At 36.2% G+C, this 26,280-nt stretch overlaps 1 protein-coding gene across 1 annotated transcript in view; it reads left to right on the forward strand.

Annotated features, from left to right (window-relative positions):
• CADM2 (cell adhesion molecule 2) overlaps nt 1-26,280 on the forward strand; it is a 338,329-nt gene that overhangs the window by 77,656 nt on the left and 234,393 nt on the right. Inside the window, exon 2 of the mRNA XM_036898781.2 lies at nt 7,682-7,831. The gene's annotated coding sequence lies outside the window, so the exon portion shown is untranslated. The remainder of the gene's footprint in view (nt 1-7,681; nt 7,832-26,280) is intronic.

Consider the following 26,280-nt stretch of genomic DNA (forward strand, 5'->3'; position numbering starts at 1 on the left):
AAGCAATGACATAAAGCAGCCAGAAAACATTTCCCAGGATTTTATAATCAGTCTCCAAAGCTTAGAATTTTGTAAAATAAGAAACATGAGTGTTCTGTGATATTACTGTCTAATAGACATTTAATGGAAGAAATTGGAGAAATATACTTTATGTAGAAAGAAAAACTGTGCTGGTAATATTTGTAATATAAAAGGCTGAATTATACAGTCACACAAAACATTTTTGAAATGTGAGCAAAGCACTGATGTTATAGTTCACCTATATTAAAAATTTCTCCAGAGCCATCCCTGGTCCTGATATTCAAAAATTAACTCCAATAATAACTCCTATCATATTCACAGCAAATGGTAACTAGTTTTGAAATAATCTTGTGTTAACTGGGTCACCTACTCATAATCACTGTGCAGGTCAATTGGAAACAATCCAGTGGTTATTCCTTTGGTTTCCTGGCCTGCTCTGAGTGTCCAGGAAAACCTATTATCACATTCTGGAAAAGGAAAAGAGAGGTGAATTTTCTACAGGAAAATTATGATCCTTTGAGTCAGGAGCTGTGGGAGCCACTGTAAATCTGAAAGAGGCTTTTGTCATGGATCAGAAGCTGACACACCACCTGGGCCAAGCTTTGGGTACACAACAGCTTCTGCTCCAGGAGTCGGGGGGCAGAATGGGTCACTCACAATGGCCATAGCGAACACTGCGATCTGGTCTACAGGATTGTAACTCCTGAAGCTGCCAGTTTGGCATTGTTACACTCTGTTATCAGGAGCAGAAAGCCCTTCCAACCTTTCCTGGCCTTTCAAGATCCGCTGTCCGCCAGCTTTGTTTCTTCCCTGCCTTGGTCTGGCAGGCACAGTGGAACACGGGTCTCCAAAGAGCTTCCCATCTCTATGGAAACTGGCAAGCAGCGCCAAGGTGATGGCCGCACTCCATACTGGCTGGGCAGAGGGATGGCACAGAAGGTGGATACCAGGTGTTGTACTCTATAGGGCAAGCTGAATTCGGAAAGGATGAAGTAGAATCAAAGAAAAATAAATTATATGTGGTAGCCTAGGAAAACAGAATACTTAAAGTTTTTCAGACAAATCTAAAAGCTAGACTGAAATGATGGGGAAAATGACTAGAGAATTCTAAGAATTTGAAAGAACAGAGTAACATTCCAAAAGTGGAAAAACATTTTGCCCTTAGTTATCAGTCTTAATTTTTCCTCCAATTTCCTTTCTCACATGAGAGAGCATTCATCGCACTTCTCTCGAGAATTATATGCTTGCATTAATGACATTTGTACTTTTCAATCCAATAGGCTTTAGTATGCAATATGTGTTTCAGTCCACACAACTACTAAGCCACAACTTTCACATTAGAAGGTTATTTGTTTAGAATGCCTTCAGTAATTTAGTGGAAGTAATAGCATGCTGTGTGTGCATTTAGATATATTTTTAGACTCTAATTTAAGCAATGAGAATGATCTTGAACTTTCTAAGATGCAGTATCTTTGTATAAATACCCTAAACCAGTTGATGGAACAGATGAGAGAGAAAGAGAGAAACAAAGCAAAGAATAAATGAAAGGAAGGCCCTAAAGAATAGTAAGCTACATTTGTATTTCAATTAAAAATGAGTTGCGTATTGCTGTGATTTCCTATTGAAACTTGTACTTAAGAAACTTAAACTTATTTTGTATCTTCTGACCATTTTGGCATCTGTACTTTTCATAACCAAAATATGAGAACCTTAATAAGAGAGCAGTATTTTTCATTTAAAATGGGGTTCTTGAGAGGACACACGATATTTAAAAAACAAACTAAAACATTACGTATGTATTTGATTCAAGCACCAAGAACTCTGTTGGACTAAATAATTCTGTAGGCTGAGGTAACAGTTTTCAGGAAGGATAAATATGTTCCAAAAGGAAGGGTCAAAATAAGTGACATTGTTTATCTCATGAGAAGTTTACACTTTCTTACTGAAAAACTATATCTTAAAATCTCTTCACATCTTGTTTTTGTTCCCCTTCACCATTTTTAAACCTAGTTCTTCCTCTGATAAAGTTTTGTTCATTTTCAGGAAGAAAAAATAATGAGGGTCCTCAGTTCCTATTAAGTAACTCACAAAATTTGGTCATTTACCCTGAAAAATTACTGACTGTAACTCACTCTCTCTCAGATATTCCCAGCCTCAACCTCTGCCTGTCTGTCTAGATAAAGCTCAGGTGATTATTGTTCTCAGTAAGTAAGTGTTCATGTGCAGTGTGCACTGATCCACTGCTCTACCCCACATTTAATCTTTAGCACAGGAAGAAAGATGGAGAAAACCACTGCTTTCACTCATCATCCATTCAGAAGATAGCAAGGCTTGAATGATGCCATTTTGGGAAGCAGAGCTGTTTTTGGATCAGTGCTCAAACACGCATCTTTGCCTGTCTGCTGTCTTTCAACAATACTGCTGGCTTCCAAGACCTCTCTCCACGTCTTTGCTTATTGCTCCTTATGCTAATGGCACATCAAAGCCTGTCATCAACGTCAAAGTGGCCATGATCTTAGAATTTGCCTTTTTATGTCCTATGTGACAATGTGCTAGATCCTTCATGATTAGACAATGAAGGTGCACATGAAATGTGTGAAGAGAGGTTAATGCTTAACTAACCAAGGTCAACAAGAGTCAAGACTCAGTTCACTTGATTTTGAACTTGGTGTTTCCTTATTAAGATAAGGAAAGTTTTGAACCACTCTTTCCCCAAGTATAAAAGAGATGGAAACATTGAAAGAGTAAAAGCAGCTGCTCCGTCTGCTTTTTAAAGACAGCTGTCTTTTCAGAACGTTGAATAATTACTCTTCACTAAAGTGTCTTTAAGAGCAGTAAACTACCAAATTATTTGCATGTGACTACTCAGACTAACCTAATGGGTTTCAACTACTGATGCTAGTTAGAAAGAAACTCAGCAGCCTAAGAAAAACTAGCAGTTCAAGATCACTGTACCCAGAGAAGAAAAAAAGAGAGCTTATTTAAAGGATTTTTACTGGAAGAATTGGTGGATGGGAGGGGAGAAGGACTGTTCCAAAACTGTTTGAGGAAAAGGGAAAATTAAAAAAAAGAGACTCAAAATATGAAGAAAAAGAACTTCAAAAACAGAACTACACTGCATTGGAGTTAATTGGTATTCAGAAAAAGAAATTATGCTAAAATGTATGCAACAGTCCCAACAAGAGACATCAAGGGTGTCTTTTTCAGTGATGTGCTGTAACTGTTAACAACTGTGGGGAAAAACACTGACTGAAGTCGTTTGCTCATTTCCATGGTAAAAATACTCCCACTGTGGCTGATTTCATGCTACCAATGGACGTCACCAAGCATGAAGCGAGCAAGTTGCTCTCGGTTGACTCAGGAGCTGGTGTGAGCCATCTCTAGTACACAGCTGCCTTTACTTGAATTGCAAGGGTTCCTCCACTTATTAAAAATACATGTAAAAAGTCTAAAATAATCTTTGAAATGTTGGACTCCAAACTATATGCTTTGTTCATAACTGTTATTCAGCAGAACTAAAGTTCATTTTATTTTCAAAGCAGCTCTGTGGTTTTAAGCATGTGAGGTCTGAAGAGTGTGAGAGTTCAAAACCTGGCTTGCTGCATTATGTGCAAAATGTGGCTGTGGGTGCATTACCTTAGATCTCCTTCTGTTGGTTCCCTGGTCCTCAAGGTAGAGATGATGACAAGTTTGGCTTGAGGCTTAAATCACTGATAAAGGAAATGCACTAGCATATTGTGAATCCTCTGTTAAGGTCAGTTGTATTTTTCATGTATTCACTACTGTCTCAGTGATCTTTGAGGAAAGAGATAACATAGGAAAACTACTATTCAAATAGATATTGCTGCAAGCAAAATTGAACCAGGAAGGAAAGGTAAACTATTTTCAGCCTCAGAAATCTGGCTACCTGAGAGAGCTAAGACAGGGCTTACTATACTTAACAGTTGGAATATTGTCTTCTATGCTTTTTCCCATTCTGGAGGTAAATTTGGCACAGTCCATCTTTTTATATCCCAGTTTGGGGTTTGACAATGGTGCTAGATATGTCTCTTCTGAATCTCCATCTGTTATATCTTCTTATGTAGGCTTCTCATGATTTTCAAGTAGAACTTGGGAAAAATTGCCTTAAGACATTGATAATATAATTTTTCCACATTTTCTTCTTAGTGAAGGATTGTCCTCTCCTCCTGTCCCTCCATTCTGAACATGAACAAATGCAACAGCTTGAGTTACTCTGACCATTCACAAGTACGCCTGCAAATGCCAAGCACTGCTCTAAGAAGACGCTTTCCTTTTGGACAATGAGCACCCACTGAGAACTCCACTTCACAATATAGAATATTAAGCAATGTAGCTGATTAAAAAATAAGTAAGATGCCCTTGTTATCTGAACCTTAATTAGCTTAGAAACAAGTAAGGGGGACTGATATTTGTACAAGTAATAAAAGGAAATAAACACAAGGAGGGGAGGAGGAAAGTGGTGGACATAGTAGGTCGCCCAGAAAAATAGCCAGTTTCTATGACTCCAAATTGGAAGTTGTGTTTCCTTTACATCTCATCATAAACTTGTTTGATAAGAATCACTCTTCTCAAATCTAGGACGCTGTTGAGCTTAGCCAGAGGTAGGATCATTTTAACATAAGGTCTCAGTGATACAACCCTCTCACTTTAGAAATCCTTGTAGATGGTGAACTAGATGAGTACTGTACCACACACAGCTTGCCTTCTCCCTGACCCTCACACTTCCTCCTGAAATCTCTGATTACTCTGCAGATTCTTTAACAAATTTCTCTTCCTGTTTGCATCTTTCAGATGTTGGTTCATAGAAGACAAGGCAGGTAGTAGATCCCCCAAAATATTTGTTTGATGAATGCATTGAGGATGAATCCTTAATTTGGTTATATACGAATTTTGCTAATTGGGAAAATTAGTAATTTATTTGGGAAGACTCTCTGTGAGTGGATTAAATGACAACCTTGAGCCATGAGGAATTAGAAGAAAAAAGTAGCAGGTGACTTGAAGCTCCCTCCAGATCCATCCAGAAGTAAAAGGCAATTCAAAGCTTTGAGAAGTCTGACTGCCTCCAACACTGGCTTTTGAACTGATTTTGGAAACCTCATATCCTACGGGTCTTTAGGATTAGTAGTTTCTCCACATGAGTTTGCTCTCTATTGGGTAAAACTAAATTATTTGACTGCAGGGATTTAGGCTGCAGGTCCCAGGGAACTAAAGTCATAACACTTTAAAGTCAGAAACTACATGAGGAGAAGGTGGATGGAAGTTGTGCTAATCTCTCACCTGGAAAAAACAAGGTATAGATGTGCCAGTATATACAGAGAAACTGGCATGTAGAAGACTCTAATAAATATTAGTTTCTTTTTTCTATGGGTCAGTAAGAAAAGACTGAAATACTTATCAAAAGCAAGTTCTGAGTAGTATATTTAAAGACAGTTAATATGACAACTTCTTTTATTTGATTTCAGTGTTATAATTGACTGACAAGGACATAGTTCAGCTAGATATGCAATTTAAAGTTTCATTATTCAAACACTTGCTCCTCTATTTTATTTCAGTTGTCTAGTTCACCTTTAAACAAATGGAGATAAAGCTACTATGACCCAACAGGCTTTGTGGAAAATAAGAATAAAATGTTGAACTTTCAGAACAAACTCCAAATGGTTCATTGACTTTGTTCACCACGGAAAAATCACTTAACCTCCCAGTGTCAGTTTATCCATCTGTGAAATGAGAAGGATAATATTTTCTTATGGGGATGTTTTGAAAATTATTTTGCAAATGTAGTGGATGAAATTGTTGCAAGCATCACTGCTCTTTTTCCACTTCTTTAAAGAGGCAGACAGTATTATTTATGTACTAGTTGATAGTCAAATTGCCATCTGGGATGAACTGTGTATATTTATTAGCAGTCATGTGCTTTTTATTACTTAAAGAATCCCCTCCTCTCCTAGATTGCTCAATTTATGCATTATGTTGATACCTGGGAACTGAAGCAAGGTGTCTTAAAATCATTCTGAGCTTCATGTTTATGAGCTGCTAATCCAATACCTCTGGTAATTATTCTTTCTGTTTTGGCTCATGTTTTCTCTGTTGTGGTTTTTCGCCTCACCTCACTTCACAAGATTGATAGTACACCATAGAGGTCACCTCTGAGCTGAAGGCAAAGCACTTCCCACTCTGGCTCCAGTTGACTTTCAAGTCAACTGTCAAAGAATTTATTCCAGACATCTCCTAACCTCAATTTAAAACTCCACCCTAAAGATTACAGGGAGATATCCTGGGGAGTTGCCATAGTGACTCTAAGAGGATGGCATTGAGGAGACAAAGCTACTGATATCGGATTTTTATACTTGATGAGCTTAATTATATAACGTGGTCGTGAACCTCTCTGCTTGTGTCATTTAGGTCTGGAAAGAAATTTTCCCCTTCAGGCTCTTCTGTCTCTTATGGTGCCAATCAACAGGCTTCTTGGTAATAAGATTCTTTATGCCAATAGCTCCAGCATAACCTCAAGTGGTGCTTGTAGTAATGATAGAATCATTACAAAACTAAAGAAGAAAAGGGAAAAATATTTCATGGGTGCGATTAAGTAATCATAATGTTCTTGCATATATAAATTATCCTTGACTTAATGAACTGCCTTGATCACATAATGGCATTTTAACCTGGCTCTGGAAAGTCTTGTTTTTAACCTATATAGATAGTTGTTATTAGACTTAACAGAGCTCATCTCCAGATCATCTTGCTGAGATGAAATTTATGTACTATGTTTCCATGTGAATGAACTTTGTTTTAACTATTAGAAGTGCTCTTATTAAGTAAAGTTATTACATGAATTACTTTAATAAATTAGTATAATACTTAGGAAGACAGAAAACTTGATTATATCCTAATGATATCCAAATTGAGAAGGGTCACTTCAAAATATTTTTTTTATTATAAAAGAAATATATATTCATTGGGGAAAATCAGAAAACTCCAGAAAGGGACAAAGAAGGATATTATCTCTATCCCCCAGGTTAGAGTAATCACCTTCAGATTTTGATGGATATTTTAGAAGAGGGACTCTCTTTGAAGAATTAACATTGTTTCCTCCAAAACATTTTTTATTTCTAAAAACAGCTACATCTATCTGTAAGAAACCATGATAAAATAGATTTTTCTTAAGAATCAGAAATTGTATCTGAAGTTCTAGTATCCATAGTACATATACTTTATTCAGGATTATAAAAGCTACCAGGGAAGTATTTTATGTGTTTCCTCTGCTGCTTTAGTGAGTTCAATTCATCCAAAATTATTCCAGTGCCAAATCTTCAAAGATGACCAGTTTCAGCAGCATATAATTAATGCAAGGCCGAGAGAAATTAATGATAATCATGATACTATTTGAATATAAATCTTTAAGGAAAAGAAGGTTTTCTGGAACATGTAAGTGAATTTAAAGGAATCCTAATGGTATGGGAAAACTGTTGTCCTCTAATGACTTTCAATTATTTTTCTTTTTGTAATACATAGTTTGTTCTTGTTGTTTGATTGGTTTAAACTTTATTTGTAATGAGAAGAGAAGTCTAATATACCTCTTGGGAAGTTAATCATTTTATAACTTTCATTTAATCAACATTTTTTTTTAATCCCCTTTTAGGCAGCCAAGGGCAGTTTCCACTAACACAGAATGTAACGGTTGTTGAAGGTGGAACTGCAATTTTGACCTGCAGGGTTGATCAAAATGATAACACCTCCCTCCAGTGGTCAAATCCAGCTCAACAGACTCTGTACTTTGATGACAAGAAAGGTGAATATATTTTCTTTTAAATGTTTTAATCATATTCTGAAATATACTAATTATAATGAATTTATTTTTCTGAGATGACTCAAATTATTCCTTTTGATTACCAAACTGCTGCTGCTTGTATTTAAACATGTTAAATATTAAATACTTTAGTTTGCAAGTCATAAACACTAAAGATAACCTATGTCAACTTTTTAATAAAATAAACAGTTTTAATTCTGTTTTAAAAATAGTTTTATGCTTTCTCTTAACAATCATCTTCTCTCCAGATACCATATTCTTTTCTTCTTGTAGCTGCCTTGCATATAGATTGAATACTTTTTCCTCACTCCTGGTAGTATTATGTTATTTTTCTTAACCTTTGTTTAATATATTTAGAAGATGCTATATGATTTTGGAAACTTGTGTGCTTTTATATTCAGGAATAGATTTAAAAGTAAGGATTGTAAAACAATTCCCATAATAAGTTCAAGTAACTCCATGTTTCCAAAATAAACTGAAATTAAGTAAGAAGCTGTATTTACTTCAAGTTGAGTCAGACTTCGCTAATTAACTGGGCTTCCTAATTGGATGCCAGATTTTGATTGAACATTGTTGGAGAGTAAGGAAATTCCTATTATATAACTGAAGCAAACAACTAAAAGTGAATTTCTAATCCTTTGGATGAAGGCTTGTTACAACCATTGGGTGGGGGGGATGTGAGTTCATGAACAGTAATGAAAATATGGAGCTGTTACTTTAGATAAATTTGAATTCTACAAGATATAAATACCCATTTATATATTAAGTATTCAGCATAGTCTTAATACCTGGATTTCTTATGAATAAGAATATGCATAGATAATAGTAAGATCATTTGAAATCAGCTCCATTTTAATGATTAAAGTATAGTCAATTAGTCTAATAAATGTGCCCATTCCACCTAAAATATGAATTCACTGTGCATTGCTATGGTTTTTCTCCTTGATGTGCTCTAGATTTAAGAAGAAATCCAAACTTTAATATATAATAAGGGATTTACTGAACAACTAACTCACTGATTGACAAATAGTTTTTGAGGTTTTCTTCATAAGAGGGCATTAGAGATGGAGAACACACAGATAAAATCCCTGCTTCATAGGACATACAGTCTAGTAAGGGAGACAGACAGGAAGCACATGAACACAATATATTTTAGAGTACATTGGCAGGTGGTAAGTGTTGTCTAGACAGACAGATAATAGATAGATATCTAGAGAGAAGCAGAATGAAAGAGAGAGACTGATTTGTAAAATTTGGCTCATGTGATTTTGGAGGCTGGCAAGTGTGAAACCCGCAAGGCAGGCCCACGGACCGAAGTCGCAGGAAGGAGCCAGCAGTGCAGCTCGACCGAAGGCAGTCTGCAAGCTGAACCCCTTTTTCTCCCCAGGACCTCAACTTTTTTCTCTTCAGACTTCCCACTGATTGAATGAGGCCCACACCACATAATAGAAAGTAATCCACTTTACCCAAAGTCTACTGACATAAATGTAATCCCACCTAAAATACCTTCACAGCAACATCCAGACTGGTGTTTGACCAAATACATGATTACTATGCCTTAATCAGTTGACACATAAAATTAACTATAACAGAGGGTTAGGAATGCTAGCATTTATTGTAAAACTTTATTACTTAGAAAGAGCTTATATTTACATGGTTTTTATTTTGCTATCTGGGAGACAATTAAAACAGATATCATTAATAGCCACATTTTCATAGGAGCGTCTGGGAGGAAGGGGTTAAAGTTCTCACAATTATGTGAGGCTTAAAGACAATATTATGACTCCGTATTTATATTTTGATTAGAGTGTTGGATGTGCAATCATTTATATTTAACAGGGACTCTCAAAGAGATTTTTTTAAAAATCTGAAAGTAGATTTTAAAACATTCATCTGATAAACACACAATAGTTATATTAATGTAATTGGAATCCTTACTAATATTATTGATTACTTACTTCTTTTGATTAAGGAATTTTTATTCCATTACAGAAATTTTTACACATACTTTATGAGACTATAAAGTGTCTCTTTGCAATTTGAGAAATATAAATAATATCTGATGTGCTATTTTTAAGCTCTTTTAAAAAAGGATGTTATTCAAGAGTAATAAGTTGACTTATGAATTAATTAACTGCCTTAAAATTTCACAAATATAACCCACATTAACTAGCTTATATTTCAGCTATATTCAATGGGAAGGAAAATTGTACAACTAAGAATGAAGCTTGAATTCTCCTTGATTTCAGTGGTTTCTAGCAAAAAATATATCTAAATGATAGCATGCTAATATTATGTAAACTTTATGTTTTCATCTTAAATTTACTAGTGCTTTTAGGGTAGTGAGGGCACAGGTCCTAAAAAAAAAACCTGTTACTGTTTATTTTTATTTGCTCCTTCATGGTGTTTTGGGGAATTTATTGTTGTTTTAAAGCAGGTGATCTATGTTACTTTCCAAAGAAAAAAAAAGTTAAATACAGCTTCAAAAAGTCACATAAAGAGATTTAACAACTTTTTTGCTTTTAGTATTAATTGATTACAGGTATTTGTAAATCTGTAATTAGAACATATATGTCCAAACATAAGATAACACCAATTTTAAGCAAATCTCTCATTTCTCCAATAATATAAAGCAAAAAAAATGTTTGTGATACAACAGATTTTTAGGGATGTTTGCATGGAAAAAATAAATGTATAGTTATACTACTTATTTTTTCAATTTAATTATATGTACATATTTAAGATAATTAAAACATTAATTTAGAAATACTGTTTTTCTCTACCTTGCATTTAATGAAATAATCTTGTTTAGTATATTACTTTTTTAAATTAATTTATTAATTTATTATTTTTTTATTTTTTATTTTTTTTATTTTGGTATCATTAATCTACAATTACATGAAGGACGTTATGTTTACTAGGCTCCCCCTTCACCAAGTCCCCCCCACATCACTGTTCACAGTCACTGTCCATCAATATAGTAAGATGCTGTAGAATCACTACTTGTCACCAAGTTCACAGTCACTGTCCTTCAACATAGTAAGATGCTGTAGAATCACTACTTGTCTTCTCTGTGTTGCACAGCCCTCCCCGTGCCCCCCCAACACTATACATGCTAATCGTAATGCCCCCTTTCTTTTATTACCGCCCTTATCCCTGCCTTCCCACCCGTCCTCCCCAGTCCCTTTCCCTTTGGTAACTATTAGTCCATTCTTGGGTTCTGTGCTTCTGCTGCTGTTTTGTTCCTTCGTTTTCTTTTGTTCTTATACTCCACATATGAGTGAAATCATTTGGTACTTGTCTTTCTTGCCTGGCTTATTTCACTGAGCATAACACCCTCTCGCTCCATCCATGTTGTTGCGAATGGTAGGATTTGTTTTTTTCTTATGGCTGAGGAATATTCCATTGTGTATATGTACCACCTCTTCTTTATCCATTCATCTACTGATGGACATTTAGGTTGCTTCCATATCTTGGCTATTGTAAATAGTGCTGCGATAAACATAGGGGTGCATCTGCCTTTTTCAAACTGAAGTGCTGCATTCTTGGAGTAAATTCCTAGAAGTGGAATTCCTGGGTCGAATGGTACTTCTATTTTGAGCATTTTGAGGAACCTCCATACTGCGTTCCACAATGGTTGAACTAATTAACATTCCCACCAGCAGTGTAGGAGGGTTCCCCTTCCCCACAACCTCGCCAACATTTGTTGTTGTTTGTCTTTTGGATGGTAGCCATCCTTACTGGTGTGAGATGTTATCTCATTGTGGTTTTAATTTGCATTTCTCTGATGACAAGCAATGTGGAGCATCTTTTCATGTGTCTGTTGGCCATCTGAATTTCTTCTTTAGAGAACTGTCTATTCAGCTCCTCTGCCCATTTTTTAATTGGATTATTTGCTTTTTGTTTGTTGAGGTGTGTGAGCTCTTTATATATTTTGGATGTCAACCCTTTATCAGATCTGTCATTTTCGAATATATTCTCCCACACTGTAGGACACCTTTTTTGTTCTACTGATGGTGTCCTTTGCCGTACAGAAGCTTTTCAGCTTGATATAGTCCCATTTGTTCATTTTTGCCTTTGTTTCCCTTGCCCAGGGAGATATGTTCAAGAAGAGGTCACTCATGTTTATGTCGAAGAGATTTTTGCCTATGCTTTTTTCTAAGAGTTTTATGGTTTCATGACTTACATTCAAGTCTTTGATCCATTTCAAATTTACTTTTGTGTATGGGGTTAGACAGTGATACAGTTTCATTCTCCTACATGTAGCTGTCCAGTTTTGCCAGCACCATCTGTTGAAGAGACTGTCATTTCCCCATTATATATCCATGGCCCCTTTATCGAATATTTGTTGACCATATATGTTTGGGTTAATGTTTGGAGTCTCTATTCTGTTCCATTGGTCTGTGGCTCTGTTCTTGTGCCAGTACCAAATTGTCTTGATTACTGTGGATTTGTAGTAGAGCTTGAAGTTGGGGAGTGAAATCCCCCCCACTTTGCTCTTCCTTCTCAGGATTGCGTTAGCTATTCTGGGTCTTTGGTGTTTCCATATGAATTTTTGAGCTATATGTTCTAGTTCATTGAAGTAAGCTGTTGGTTATTTGATAGGGATTGCATCGAATCTGTATATTGCTTTGGGCAGGATGGCCATTTTGATGATATTAATTCTTCCTAGACAAGAGCATGGGATGAGTTTCCATTTGTTAGTGACCTCTTTAATTTCTCTTAATAGTGTCTTATAGTTTTCAGGGTATAGGTCTTTCACTTCCTTGGTTAGGTTTATTCCTAGGTATTTTATTCTTTTTGATGCAATTGTGAATGGAATTGTTTTCCTGATTTCTCTTTCTATTAGTTCATTGTTAGTGTATAGGAAAGCCACAGATTTCTGTGTGTTAATTTTGTATCCCGCAACTTTGCTGAATTCCGATATTAGCTCTAGTGGTTTTGGAGTGGAGTCTTTAGGGTTTTTTATGTACAATATCATGTCATCTGCAAATAGTGACAGTTTAACTTCTTCTTTACCAATCTGGATTCCTTGTATTCTTTGTTTTGTTGAATTGCCATGGCTAGGACCTCCAGTACTATGTTGAATAACAGTGGGGATAGTGGGCATCCCTGTCTTGTTCCCGATCGCAGAGGAAAAGCTTTCAGCTTCTCGCTGTTCAGTATGATGTTGGCTGTGGGTTTATCATATATGGCCTTTATTATGTTGAGGTAATTGCCCTCTATTCCCATTTTGTTGAGAGTTTTTATCATGAATGGATGTTGAATTTTGTTGAATGCTTTTTCAGCATCTATGGAGATGATCATGTGGTTTTTGTTTCTTTTTGTTGATGTGGTAGATGATGTTGATGGATTTTCGAATGTTGTACCATCCTTGCATCCCTGGGATGAATCCCACCTGGTCGTGGTGTATGATCCTTTTGATGTATTCTTGAATTCGGTTTGCTAATATTTTGTTGAGTATTTTTGCATCTACGTTCATCAGGGATATTGGTTTGTAGTTTTCTTTTTTGGTGGGGTCTTTGCCTGGTTTTGGTATTAGGGTGATGTTGGCTTCATAGAATGAGTTTGGGAGTATTCCCTCCTCTTCTATTTTTTGGAAAATTTTAAGGAGAATGGGTATTATGTCTTCTCTGTACATCTGATAAAATTCCGAGGTAAATCCTTCTGGCCCGGGGGTTTTATTCTTTGGTAGTTTTTTGATTACCGCTTCAATTTCTTTGCTGGTAATTGGTCTGTTTAGATTTTCTGTTTCTTTCTGGGTCAGTCTTGGAAAGTTGTATATTTCTAGGAAGTTGTCCATTTCTCCTAGGTTTCCCAGCTTGTTAGCATATAGGTTTTCATAGTACTCTCTATTCTTTCTATTTCTGTGGGGTCCGTCGTGATTTTTCCTTTCTCGTTTCTGATTCTGTTGTTTTGTGTTGACTCTCTTTTCCTCTTAATAAGTCTGGCTAGAGGCTTATCTGTTTTGTTTGTTTTCTCGAAGAACCAGCTCTTGGTTTCATTGATTTTTGCTATTGTTTTATTCCTCTCAATTTTATTTATTTCTTCTCTGATCTTTATTATGTCTCTCCTTCTGCTGACCTCAGGCCTCATTTGTTCCTCTTTTTCCAATTTCGATAATTTTGACATTAGACCATTCATTTGGGATTGTTCTTCCTTCTTTAAATATGCCTGGATTGCTATATACTTTCCTCTTAAGACTGCTTTTGCTTTATCCCACAGTAGTTGGGGCTTTGTGTTGTTGTTGTCATTTATTTCCATATATTGCTGGATCTGCATTTTGATTTGGTCATTGATCCATTGATTATTTAGGAGCGAGTTGTTAAGCCTCCATGTGTTTGTGAGCCTTTTTGCTGTCTTTATACAGTTTATTTCTAGTTTTATTCCTTTGTGGTCTGAAAAGTTGATTGGTAGGATTTCAATATTTTTGAATTTACTGAGGCTCTCTTTGTGGCCTAGTATGTGGTCTATTCTGGAGAATGTTCCATGTGCACTTGAGGAGAATGTGTATCCTGTTGCTTTTGGATGTAGAGTTCTGTAGATGTCTATTAGGTGCATCTGTTCTAGTGTGTTGTGCAGTGCCTCTGTGTCCTTACTTATTTTCTGTCTGGTGGATCTGTCCTTTGGAGTGAGTTGAGTGTTGAAGTATCCCAGAGTGAATGCATTGCATTCTATTTCCTCCTTTAATTCTTTTAGTATATGTTGGTGCTCCTGTATTGTGTGCATATATATTTATAATGGTTATACCCTCTTGTTGGACTGAGCCCTTTATCATTATATAATGTCCTTTTTATCTTTTGTTACATTCTTTCTTTTGAAGTCTATTTTGTCTGATACTAGTATTGCAACACCTGATTTTTTCTCTCTGTTGTTTGCATGAAATATCTTTTTCCATCCCTTGACTTTAAGTCTGTGCATGTCTTTGGGTTTGAGGTGAAATTCTTGTAAGCAGCATATGGATGGATCTTGCTTTTTTATCCATTCTATTACTCTGTCTTTTGATTGGTGCATTCAGTCCGTTTACATTTAGGGTGATTATTGAAAGGTATGTACTTACTGCCATTGCAGGCTTTACGTTTGTAGTTACCAAAGGTTCAGGGATAGCTTCTTTACTATCTTACTGTCTAACTTAACTCACTTATTGAGCTATTGTAAACACGGTCTGATGATTCTTTATTTCTCTCCCTTCTTATTCCTCCCCCTCCCTTCTTCATATGTTGGGTGTTTTGTTCTGTGCTCTTTTTAGGAGTGCTCCCATCTAGAGTAGTCCCTGTAGGATGCCCTGTAGAGGTGGTTTGTGGGAGGCAAATTCCCTCAACTTTTGCTTGTCTGGGAATTGTTTAATCCGTCCTTCATATTTAAATGATATTCGTGCTGGATACAGTAGTCTTGGTTCGAGACCCTTCTGATTCATTGCATTAAGTATATCATGCCATTGTCTTCTGGCCTGTAGGGTTTCTGTTGAGAAGTCTGATGATAGCCTGATGGGTTTTCCTTTGTAGGTAACCTTTTTATTCTCTCTGGCTGCCTTTAATACTCTGTCCTTGTCTTTGATCTTTGCCATTTTAATTATTGTGTGTCTTGGTGTTGCCCTCCTTGGATCCCTTGTCATGGGAGTTCTGTGTACCTCTGTGGTCTGAGAGGCCATTTCTTCCCCTAGGTTGGGGAAGTTTTTGGCAATTATTTCTTCAAAGACACTTTCTATACCTTTTTCTCTCTCTTCTTCTTCTGGTACCCCTATAATGCGGATATTGTTCTGTTTTGATTGGACACTCAGCTCTCTTAGAATTCTTTCATTCCTGGAGATCCTTTTATCTCTCTCTGCATCAGCTTCTCTGCGTTCCTGTTCTCTGTTTTCTAGTCCATTAATGGTCTCTTGCATCTCGTCCATTCAGTTTTGAAGTCCTTCCAGAGCTTGTTTTATTTCTGTAATCTCCCTCCTTTGTTCTTGCATATTTCTCTGCAAGTCCATCAGCATGGTTATGACTTTTGTTTTGAATTCTTTTTCAGGAAGACTGGTTAAATCTATCTCCCCAGGTTCCTTCTCAGGGGAAGATGTAGCAGATGTCAAAGCTGTCTGGGTTAGTCTTTTCTGGATCAAATTCTTTTGCCTTTTCATGTTGATAGGTGCAGTGGAGTGCTATTTACGCGTCTATCAGCTGGGAGAGTCAAGCCTCTTTCCATTTGGCTCCTGGCCTTTCTTTACTGGGACAACTGCGACCCCTAGTGGCTTGTGTTTGGCAATTGCGTGTAGACTGGGTCTCTGTGTCTTGCCCGGCCGGTGTGGAGGAAGCTCCCTTGCTGTGGTCATGGCCAGCCTCAGGCCGTTGCTCTGCTATGGCAGGGCCCCAGAGGTGTAGTGGACTGGGGAGCTGTTTGGCTGTTTACCTCCGTGAGGGCTCTCAGAGCTGTTGCACATGGGATTAGTGTGCCTGGTGTTCCCTGGAATTTCCAGCTGCTGGACTGTGACCCAGAATGTTTCCGTCCAGCTGTGGCATCCCTGTCCCTTTAAGGCTTTCAAAAAGCACTCGCTTTTCTTTGTCACAGGGGCGCCGGCTTCGGGTCCTGCTCAAAGGTCTTGCTGCCCTATTTCCCTAGTTTCCAGCACCCCCTGCAAGCACTGTGTCTGCGCTCTGGTGTGGATGAGTGGGGCTGGGTGTTTAGCAGTCCTGGGCTCCCTCTCCCTCCCTCTCCAACTCCTCTCCTCCCGCCAGGAGCTGGGGTGAGGGGCCTCCCGTCCCGCCGGGCCGGGGCTTTTATCTTACCCCTTCACCAGGCACTGGGTTTTCGCAGGTGTGGATGTAGTCTGTCTGTTTTCCTGTGTCTTCTGGTCTCTCTTTTAGGATTAATTGTATTTGTTGTTTTTTCAAAAATATTTATGTTTTTGGAAGGAGATTCCCACTGTCCTACTCACTCCGCCATCTTGGCTCCACTTTAGTATATTACTTTTTTGAAAATATAAGACACTATCAATGAGAAATGTGTCCCAAGCAACAACTATGAATTTGTATAACATTAGAACAATTTTTTTGTCATTCATTCATCTGCAGGAATATAATAATGATTTCTTTTATGGACCAGCTTATTGTACTGCTTTTAGATTCACGTTTACAGTGACATCTACATCTGTGAGGTCAAATCCTCATGCACAGAAACAACATCTATACAAAATATCTTTGCCTCTTCTCTTAGTGATTCTATAAGTTATCCCCTACAGAACATCTAAAACCAGGAATTGATTCAGGTTGTTTCAGGCTAATGCATCTTTCCTGTAGAAAATAGATAGCAATTTGTAATACAACATTTGTGAAGACTTGGAAATAAGGCAGCCCTTCTTTTCTGAGGGATAATTATGATGAGAAAAACCCATCATGTTTGATTTGGAATATTTAGCAATATATTCCTGCATCTTACTGCTATAAAGTAGCAATATGTGGGATCTTATGAGTTGTTAAAGTATACACTTGCTTTATTTCATCTTTCCTTTCCAATTGCAATAACAGCTTAGAATTATGTTGAAAAAGTCTGTGTGTGTGTGTGTGTTTGGTATAGCAGGCTTCATTTTTTTGTAAGCGTTTTTTCTAACTATTGTGTTCCTAGTCATTAGTTGCAACAGAATAAAGGAGTGTTGAATAAAGAAACCCTTTCATGAAGGACAGTCTAACATGTCTATTGCCTCACAAGTCATTGGTTTATTTATTACGTGATGTGTTAGTGGAAGGGATCCTTGACAGTGGTGTCCATCAAATGCAGAATTTGAAAATGAAAACATTTTTTGAAGATTCCATATCACAGTTTTTGCCGTGCCATCTTTTTGTATGCATTTACCTACCTGGCCTCCATCCTAAGGCTTATCTTGAGCAAACAAACATGCTATGTTGTGCCAGGGCCTAAGTGCAGAAGCTAAGCATAGGCTAGTGTGACTAGAATAATCCAGATGGGCTGTGCAAGTGACAAGTGCTCAGGAGAACAATGGAGAAGTAAATGGGTGTCTGTGTCACTGATTGAGCCAGCTTCCACATGGGGCTGTGCTGTTAAAGGCTTCATCCATAGCTCTATTTATATTTCTGTCTCAGATATGTTGCCGTTTGTTCTCAGAAGCTTTCCAAACAGCATCTTTCAAGGGTATTCAGTATCACAGTGTTTTAATTGTGTCTCAAATGATGATACAATGCAGCTGAGGTTCAGGAGCTTCACATTAAGAAAGTCAAAACTATGATAGTTCCTAAGCTTAGGTTTCTGTACTGACATGGGTTACTGGTGAGGGAAGGGAGGAAGGGAATAAAAGAAGCAAGATACTTAGAACAGAACAAGTGCTTCTCATTGGCAAGTGCTGCTACCACTCTGACCCTCAAGGTACATTCCAAGTAGCCATTCATGCTACCTGGATACACAAGTCTCCATGGGTCCTGACTGTGGAGGCTGAAAAAAGAACTCAGGATGCTGGCCCACTGGTACAGTTAGCATTGGGAAAGACTTTCTTACTTACTTGGAATTATAAGATAAAGAAAAGCAGGCTGTATATGATTTCATTTTTGTGGAATATAAAAACAAAGCAAAATAGCAGGAATAAAATAGCAATAGCCTCATAGACACTGAGAAGTGACTAGTGGTTACCAAAGGGGAGGGGTTGGCTTGGGCTCGGAGAGGGTGAAGGAGATCAAGGAGCATGGAGAATATAGTCGATGATTCTGTAACATCTTTCTACATTGATAGATAGTTACCACAATAGAGGGGGTGAAGATTTAATAATATGGCTAATGGTTGAACCACTGTTTTGTATATTTGAAATGAACATAAGACTGTATATCAATGATATTTCAATAAAAAAATAAATAAAGGAAAAGCAGACTGTGAGAGGGCAGTTGATGATCAGCTAAAGGAAAATTAACCTGAACCTCTTTGCTAGGACTATCAGGGAGGCTAAATGTGAATATTTCGGAATCTCTTAACAAAGGAGACAGGTGTCCAGAAGAAATTAGCTAAAGTGAAACCAGTATTGGAATATTTCTCATTAAGGTAAAATAAAGAAGGACAGGGAATTCAGGCTTTTGCTACCTTGAGCACATTTACTGTATTCAGTAGCTTTCCCCACTTGCAAATAGAAAAATTTAGTATCAATCACTCAAGGAAATTTATTCAAATACATTCAGATAATGATTGATAATGAAGTGGTTTGCTTCTAGGTGTGGCCTCTCTGTTGGTTTTAACCAGAATGCCCCTGAGAACAAAGGTATCTGGGCACCAGGTCACTTTAAATAACCCAAATGCCCTCTGCCCTTGATCTTGGCAGCTGCCTTTTAGTTAAAAAGCAACAATTCCTTTCAAATTGTTAAAAACACAAGTAGTGTAAGACAGAGTGGTAATTATAGTCAGCACTGCAGAGTAAAACTTCCCATAAGAACAGTATTCTTTATCTGTGAGGAGGAATTCTGCAGCCAGCAGCCACATGCTAATATTTAAACTTAATTAAAGTTAAAAAAATTTTTAATTTAGTTTCTCTGTCATACTAGCCACATTTCATTTATACAAAGCCATATGTGACCCATGGTTACTAATTTGGAAGTCTCAGTTCTAGGTGCTGATTAAGTCTTTAGATGCCATAATACACCTTATCCAGTTCTAACCTTGGCTAGCAGAATATTCACTTTCCAACTGAGAAAGCCCTATGTCATCATAAAAACATGTACTGAATATTAAATAAATAAAAATTGCTATTTAAATTGCACAGCTTTCATGGGGACATTGCAGCATAGGAGACAGGGAATCAGATCTGACTTCTAATCCTGCCTCTGACACAATTAGCAGAGTAATAAAAGGAAGGGCCTTATCGACACCTGCCCAAGTCAGATGTTCTGGTGGTTGGATCAGAATTGCATTTTTAACAACTTCCGTAGCTCCTTTTGTATAGCTGAAAACCAGAAGTCATTTACCTATGAAGTAAATATTCAATTATAGTTCCTTTTTCATTTCTGTATAGTTGCTGTATGAAGACTTCTATAACACTTAAGAACCTGCAAATCTAAAAAGAAAATAAAAATCAAGAGGAAAATTTACAGGTTCTTATGGGTCAGAGGGACCTAGAACAGATGAGGCTAGGCAAGGCTCCCTTGTTTCCCTTGTTATGACCCTCTGCCATTTTTCTTTACACAAATCTTACTGCATCTGTTATAAACAGTGGGTAAGCATTTGAAATAATGGAGTGGGTATAAAGAGACAGAGTAGGGAGTAGAGTTCATTGGAACATCACATGAATGTGTCGTATTTGGTAATAGAAATTTAAAAAATCAATTAGATCATTGTGTCTGCTTCTGTGCATGTGTGAGGCAAAAACAGTTGAAGTAGTACAATCTGATCACTTAACACTCAGGAAAGAACACTTCAGTTCCTTCCTTGTATTGACAAAAAATACTTTGGACAAACATTTCCAAGAGTGCACAGTGTACACATTCAACAAGCATGTCACTGTGTGCTTGTTGTTTTTATATAAAAATGTGAACTACATTATTTTTTGTGATATTTCTTTTCATGGGAGTTTTGCTTTTTTGAACTATGTTTCAATGATTCTCAAAATTTTCCTGCAAGAAATTTCATTCCCCCAAAATCACTGTTGTTAATTATCCAATTATTCTGCTGATAATATTACATTAATACTGGGGCATTGGAAGAGGAAGAACATGAATAAGCTGTCCTAGAACAAGAAGTGATAAAGAGAAGAAAAATGAGATCAACCTGAAATGAAAGTACGAGTTCTCCTGGCTTCAAGCCAACCAATGCCACCTGACAGTTTCTGTCCCTCCAGTTGGTTTCAGTCAATGTGACAGGCTTTAAAATATTAAAGATGAATTCAATAAAGCAAGTATGAAAGTGGCCAATATTACCATTCCTTTTGCTTTCTTAAAAAAAATCAAATGTCATTTATAGTTTAAAATCTACAAATTTTAAGTAAGTTTCAACATGTTCACCTCTTCTCATTGGATTTACAACAACCCTGCACAGTAGGTATTCCCATTTTACATATGAAGAAACTTACTAACAAATTAAGTAGTAAATGACAAAACAATGATGAGACCTGAGTTTTCTTGTAACAGGCCTAATTCACTTCATTCTGTTTCATTTCTGATAAGGACTTCATTGTGTTGGCTTTTTGGAATTTTGTTTTGTTTTTATTTTTCCTGTGGAAATTATGACTTCTTTTAGGTGATATTTCCAAATCACCTTTTCAGTGATAAATGTCCCGGAATATACCTTATTTCATGTTTCAACCCCATCATAGCACAATAATTTCATGTGGATTAGCAGATTTCCTAGTAAATGTATACATATTACATGAGTATAAGTCAGGTTCCCATAGCAAATAAATACACTTGAGTTAACAAATAATAAACACAGTAGCTACAGATATACATGCATAATTAAGGGAACTAGTTGAGATGATGCAGCACTGAGGAGCTAGCAAAAGTAGGAGACCATTCTTTGAAACTACTTTTAAAAAGCAAGTTAAAGCTACTGTTGTGAGAGAAGACTTACGGTTAGAAGCTATAACTGGTTGGGAAGCGGGGCCATATGGAAATATGTGAACTGACTTCTCTTTCCTCTTGCTTCCTGATCTCCTGTCAATGCCATCCATTGGCTAAGCTGAAATGGAAACCATAGGTCAAAAAATTCTGGGTTAGTTTAGACTCCCGGAAAAGGGCAAGAAAGAGAATACATCTGGAAGGATAAGCAGAAAGTAACCATGCATAGACAGATATTTCTCCCTATCCAATTTTCGGTAAAGAAAAATGTCCATCAAAAACCTTGAATCATTCTGTGCTTACAGTTCCTTTCAACTGAATTGCTTCTTTATGGGAGAAATAAGTCACAACAACTCAGTACTTTTCCAAAACGCGTTAATTCCTTCAATGTTATATTCCTCAAATGTAATATGTATGTTAAACTGTGTGCTAATAGATTTCTTAAAAAGATAATTTGCTTTCACTTAATCTGCTAATGATAAAGTCATTATTGGAAATTCTCATTTCCAATAAGTAGCAGTAAGTAAAATCCTCAGTTGTATATTATATAATCATTACCTTTATCTCTTATACTAATAATGTTTAAGTCTAGCAATTTTAGGAAAAACATAATCATATACACTATATATTTATTTGTTGTATGGTAAGTTAAACCGTAACAGCATCAAGATTTGGAACATTGGCATTCAAATCCACAGATGGGTGCCTGAATGCTTTCAGCAAATTTTAATGTTGAGATATTTTAGAATTCAACATGATTTCCATATTTGATATTATATTTTTGAGAAATTAGGTTTCAGTAATATTACTACTTTTTCAGTACTTTTTGTAATGTTTTCATTTAAAAATAAAAGTGAGATTTACTACCAATAAATCAAATAATAGTACCTCTGTAAAAATTACCAAGTTCCTGAATTAAGTCCTCTTTTTGCAAATTGCTGTTCACTAACATTTTTTCTAACAAAGCACAACAGGGAAAAATGTTTTCTACAATCTTGAAATATTTCATTCTACTTTGTTTTAATTAACTTGTGTATTCATTCATTCAGTAATTTGTAACTGTCTACTGTATGATGGCCAGTGCGCCAGGTGGTTTGCAGTTATTGTAGTTTGTTGATTTCTTAAGAGTCCATTTCATGTAGAACAGTGCTACTTGAAACAAAGCTTGTCCTGACTAAAATTAGATTTCCTTTCTCATCCAGTCATATGTATTTCTGGGTATATATTTTATTGAGTATATTTCTGTATTGGTAAGACATATAGTCTGCACATATTCAGCAATTTTTGCAATGGTCCTAAACCATATGGAGAATACCACTTTTTATGGTCATGGCAAATAGAAGTGGGATGATGGCTAGAATGAGACTGAGTGGTCAATCAATGTCATTGCGCCACCTATTTCCATCTTCCAAACCAATAAAAAAATACAGACAATGATCAGTCAGATTCTGAGGAAATGCCTTATCTTTTGTGATATTCCAGATCCTTGATGTTGGGAATGAATGGTTATTGAAGAAAGCAGGTTTCACTAAGTAAATGTCCTTCATCTATACATAAGATGAATCTAAGCATATTAATATTTTAAAAATTTCCAAGTCACAATTTCAGTACAAACCTATGAATATTTGTGAAATATTGCTATGTTCCAGGAATTATGCTGGGTACTGTAACTACTAAAATAAATAGCAAGTGGTGAGCTGTCATATACAGCAGGGGGAAATATTGGGTAAAGCCGTCTGTAAGTAGGTAATTGTAATTCTGATTGTTGCTTAATAAGCCTCATTGTGGGGGATGCAAATGCCCAAACAAATGATAAATATATCTTCCATGAGTCTAGAAAAAAGTTATATGATTTGAAAATATGCATGATTAAAACATATTTTTTGATGAAATTAATTTGTTTAAGGAAACCACTGTAAATAAACTAGTTTGCTAGTATGTGCTACTTGCTAAATATCAGATGGAGCAGCATACTGCACAGGTATTGGATTTCCTGGTGACATACTTCCATGGTCTCTATGTTGAATAGCCTTTTAATCAGAATCAGCAGAGGCACCATAGAGAATTGAAAATATTCTAACATTTTAAAAGTAACTTTCAAATAGCATTATCATTATAGTTCATTAGTAAGTTAGGGAAATCTTAACACTGTCTAAAATACTGTCCATAATATATAAATTTAATTCTACTTGTAATTACATAATTTTGATTCATACAAATATAATTATTTCAAGACAAAACACAGTGTTTAAAGTTTTGTTACTTAATTTTAGTGTTTTTGCCAGTTCTGTGTTTCTCTTATAATTTACACCAGATTTTGAGGGAGTAATTATCCCCACCTATGATGAATCTGCACTGTGGAAATGGAGCTAATTTTTTTAGCTTGAGGCTGATGTAGACAGTTCTAGAACACTACATATAGGTTATTCTACTCAAAAACTTAGATCCACCACATTTCTATGTTCTAGTTTCAAAATCCCCATAAAGAAAAATAGACTGGTTCAGCTTATACTAGGTGCCTCCGCTGTGCTTGCAGGTATAACTAAGGGTTGTGGCCAATGAGCCAGGCAGCCACTATAATTTACATCTACTACATCCAATGAAGGTCCCACTCAGTAGGTTCAGTGTGTAGAATCTATGCAGAATACTATTCTCTCTTGACAGAATCCTTTATTTTATGAAAATGACCTTAACATAAAGTACAAAAAGAATAAGAAAAGCTTATTTCAAATATTATTACTTGGATACCTCTAATGAGTACAACCACTTTTTTAATCATAAAGAGATTATTTTTTAAAGGTAAACTTGGAAATATTGTTCTAAGTACCAAAGAGTGGAAATAGTAACACATACATTCATTAATGGCAATAGTAATTTAAAAACTATTTGATTATGATTGTATTGTAGTTAAAATGTTAATGAATATGATCTACCTTTCAAATTATTCACTTGGTTTTCTTCAATTATTTTGGTTATTTCCTGTATTTATAAGTACTGAGTGTTTTTCCTCCCCCATGATGAGTCCTCAGGTAACATTTATTTCTCCACTACTCAAACAAAATAATACAGTTTCAAAATATCTTCTCCTGAATAAATGTATTGTTTTATATTGTATGAGCATAGAGAGCTATAAATTCGTATAGGTACTCTACTTTCCTTAATTTATTATTTCTTTAGTCCCAGGTGTGCTAGTGAGTGATCCTTAGAAAACAGCAGTAAATGAGCATTTTGCATCACTGTGAAATGTAGGAGGCAACGTTATTTAGTACCAAAGTGTGGGCGTTTGTCAAGAATTAAGTCTCCTGATTTTATGCCTATTTGTATTGAAATTAGTGAGTGGACTCAATTACAAATGGAAAATTGAGAGGTGAAATGCTGAGTGATTGGTCTGCATGTTCTATAATGTCCACTTTTATATTTCAGAAAGCATGGTATTAGTTTAGAATGAATGGTAGTATGAATTTCGACTTAACCGTATTGTGTTTGGACTTTCAAAGCCCCTTCAAATACACATACCCTACCTTCCTTTTAATACTGAAAATTGTAGGCCATGATAGTGAATGAACCATTTCCTTGAGAGTTATGATAAAAGTATCTTGTAAGGACCAGCAACTATATTCTCTTATGAGAAGATAATTGGTTATTAGTCATTTATTTATTTATTTATTTACTTACTTATTTTATAACATAAAATCCTATCTAATGAACTTTTGCAACCATTATAGATGAGTTAGTTGGTTGAAGTTTTTAGGCTTAGTAGTCATGGCAAGTGCATTTGACTTCCACCATCGATTTGTATGTGATCATGAACTGACCCTGATTACACAAACCAATCTCAGTTCCAGCCTTTATGCCTCTTAAGGTCAGTGGGTTGTGAAGGGCCACCTGCTGCTATACTATATCCAGGTATGCAGGCTGAAACACTTTTTAGAGATACTTCTGAATTTTTGAAATGTTGGAAAGTCAGTGTTACAACATCAAAAAATAAATAAAAAGCTAAACAAAAGGCCTTTGAAGTCTTAAACAATTTCTACCTAACAGAAGTTGGAATCTTAAATATTCCCTTTAGTCTGAAAGTGGCTGTGAATGGCTAAATACCTGAAGGAGGTCTTTTAGTTAACAGAACATCAGAGACACTGTATTTAAATGGTAATATGTAGCCACCTGCGTTCCTAGGTTTTATAACTATGTTGAAAGTGAGATGCAATGGAAGTTTCTAATTTGGAAGCTGAGTTGCTGCTCTAAAGACTTGGAGGAAAGGACCTAAGTTAGAGCAAGAGAATTTGGAAGAGGAGGGTTCTTTCCTTCCCCTTCCTGCTTCTCTTCTTTTTACTTTGAGTGTGAGCTTTTCTAGTGTGAGAGATTCATAAGAGTTGTTGAGCGTATCCCATCCGCGGAGCTGTCCCTTAGACGATGTGATGAAGAATGGCATAGAGCAAGAATGGAAGCCAGTCCTGAGGCCCCAACACTGGCAGTTACTTTAACTGACTTCTTTGCTCCTTCTATATATTGACTAGATATCTAACAAGTCAAAATGTGCATTTGTGTTTTGTTTATTACCTCCTCACTAAATATTCTTACTAGTTATAATAGTGTTTTGAACTTCTTAGTGGTTTTCGTATTATATTGTCCTGCAATTGTCTACAAATAATCATGCTTCTGCCTTTAAATAGCCATGGCTCTCCTTTTGTTTCCTGCCTTAGCACAGCAGCTACAGTATATATTCTTTTAAAATTAGAGGAATAACAGGAGGAAAACTGTTCAGTATTTGAACAACTAAGGAAGGGAGGATTTGAGTATAGAGAAGTGAAAGGAAGAAAAAAATGATTTGAGCACCCAAGGTGTGATATGATGACCTTCATCAAAAAGAGAGCTAAGGAATAAAGAGAAAGAATGTATTTGAAAGTTATT

This window comes from Manis pentadactyla, chromosome 1 (genome assembly GCF_030020395.1).
Source record: "Manis pentadactyla isolate mManPen7 chromosome 1, mManPen7.hap1, whole genome shotgun sequence".
NCBI lineage: Eukaryota > Metazoa > Chordata > Mammalia > Pholidota > Manidae > Manis > Manis pentadactyla.